This window comes from Hevea brasiliensis, chromosome 16 (assembly GCF_030052815.1).
Source record: "Hevea brasiliensis isolate MT/VB/25A 57/8 chromosome 16, ASM3005281v1, whole genome shotgun sequence".
Lineage (NCBI taxonomy): Eukaryota > Viridiplantae > Streptophyta > Magnoliopsida > Malpighiales > Euphorbiaceae > Hevea > Hevea brasiliensis.
Genome location: NC_079508.1, coordinates 4898815 through 4901724, shown reverse-complemented (window position 1 = coordinate 4901724; position 2910 = coordinate 4898815).

Sequence of the window (2910 nt, the reverse complement as noted above, 5' to 3'; positions counted from 1 at the left end):
TAATGTATGCAATGTTGTGTATTAGGCTGGATATCGCATACGCTGTTAGTTTGACTAGCAGGTATCAATCCAATCCAGGTTTGGAACACTAGATAGCTGTCAAGAATATCCTCAAGTACTTGAGAAGAACTAAGGATTTATTCTTGATTTATGGAGGTGGAGACTTGCAATTGGATGGTTATACTGATTCTGATTTCCAATCAGATATCGATGATAGAAAATCTACCTCTGGATATGTGTTCATTTGTAATGGGGGTGCAGTCAGTTGGAAGAGTTCCAAATAGAGCACGACTGTAGATTCCACTACAGAGGCTGAGTATATTGCTGCATCAGATGCTGCAAAGGAAGCTATTTGGATAAAGAAGTTCATGACAGAACTTCCAGTAGTTCCTTCCATTAAGTCAGCAGTTTCACTACACTGTGACAATAATGGAGCAGTCATACAGGCTAAGGAACCAAGGTCTCACCAGAAATCCAAATACATAGAAAGGCGCTACCACATTATCAGAGAAATAGTTGGGCGAGGCGATGTAGCCATGCAGAAAATAGCATCGGTGAAAATCCGGTGATCCATTCACTAAGCCTATGTCACAGACTCAGTTAGACCGACATCTTGAGAAGATAGGTCTAAGATATTGTAATGAATGGCTCTAGTGCTAGTGGGAGATTATTAGTAGTATGCCCTAGAGCATATCATTTAGTATGTATCTTGTACATATTTTATTAATAAAAGGCATTTCCACTTTTCCATTTACATAATATATTTATGTGTAATAGAAAAGGTCCATTGATATTTTATTAGAAATATTATTCTTAAGTTGTTAAGAATATGAGTGACAATATGTCTAGCACAAAGTATCATAAATAGGTTCACAATCGAGGATACTTCATAATAAGGATATGACTTATCCAGAAAGATTGTATTCATATTTGTTCCCAAGTTATTTATATGAGATATAAATAAGATGGAATGGTGAGTCTCATGCCATATAACAAACATGATAGGCACTTATAAATGATAAGTAGGCCGAACCAGTGACACTTATGACAAGCACATGGAATTTACTCTTGTCAATGTTTTGTCATAAATCATATCAGTGCATATAATCTTTAGACTTGAGATAGCATAGTTATCTTGTATATAGGTAGTTTGAGTTTGATACTGCTTTCATACTTGTACTCTGTATGGGTATATGGGCATGTGTTGGCTCCTACTAGTTATATATGGAGGTAGGTGTTGATCAAGACGGAATCTGTTCCTCTAAGTAAATAGAGATAAAATCCTATGTTCATTTAATTGTTCTTGATGTTTCAAGTTCTTGGCCAGGGCAGATAGATTTATTCAGAAAAGAGTTTCTGATGAGAAAATCTTTTTAATCAAGAAATAGAATTAAAAGAGAACATAATATTCATAGCAAATGGAGTTTGACATAAACCATGACTCCAGCTTGAGTTGGGATTTTGTAACAGAGAGATTCTAGTGCATGGTAACATATGATTATAGGTTCATTTAAGGTAAACCTTATTACTAATTGGGTGGCCATGGCATACTATGCTAGGTGTTAACCATGGTCTATGAGGTTCATAAAATGATTTAGAGAAATCATTTATGGTAAGAAAGAGTTCTGATGATATTAAGAGTTGATATCATGTCTCATTGCCAATTAGTGATGAGCTTAGTAAGTCACACACATACACAAGTTATCACCTATTTAAATATGATTTAATTAATTAATTAAAGAGTTTAATTGATTAATTAAATAGGTTTGGTTTGCAATTAAATTGCAAAGTCCCTAGCATGACTTGAAACCAAATCTAGATTATTGGATGTATAGTATAAGTTAAATTTATATTTAAAGTGTTTAAATATGAATCTAATTAATGAGAAATTAATTAATAGAGATTAATTAATTAATTTATATTTTATATAAATTGATTAGAAGAAGAAAATTAATTATTTTGGGTTAAGAACTCAAAATTAAGACATAGGGGCATTTTGGTCATTTCATAGTGTGACACGTGGCACCATGAGATGGTGGCACATGGGATTACACATAAGCTTGCCAAATGTTTTTTTTTTTTTTATCATGTAAGATGATTAAAATCAAGATTAAATATAGGTTTGACACTTGGCACAATGTGATTGGGTCACTTAAACCTAGAGCTAATCAAAGGGTGACATGTGGCAAGGGTTTAATGTGTTAACCTAGCTATTTAAGTGTTGTTATGAAAAGAAAAGCAACCAGCAGCCACTCCTCTCCTTTGTCATGCCACTTTGAGGCTTTTCATCTATTCTTCTTCATCTCTCATCAATTCAAAGAGATTAGCCATCAATCTCTTGAATTAAGAACATTAGAAATTGTTTCTAGTGTCCTATTTACATCTCTAATCTCTTAAAAGGTAGAAAAAGCTTTAGAAGCTGTTCAAGGGCTGCCATAGGTGTTCTTGGTGTGGACAAGCTAAAGGGACAACATCTGGTGTCCTGAAGAAGAATCTCAAAGGCGCAGGCACACTGCAGTGCATTAAGAGGTTAGTGTAATCGTTCTTGATTTAATCTAGGGTTCTAAAATTAATCTGATTAATTTTAAAATCTTAAATGGCAAATACATATCCAAAAACATATTAAAAGAGTTTTAATATGTTGTTTATCATTGAAATCAAATAGATAAAAATGAATCTTGCATGATGCATGGGACCCTAGGTGAAAATTTTTGAATTCAATGGTATAAACTTGTGATTTTCACGCTTCCGTTCCTTCAGAGGCTTGATAAAGTGCAAGCCAATGCAGTAGGGATGAATAGTCAACATGAGGACAGCTATGGAGGAGGATATTCAAAATATAACAGCTTTAATAAACCCTCTACAGAACATATGAACTATTTGAATAATGGAGGAAACTTCAACCAGAGA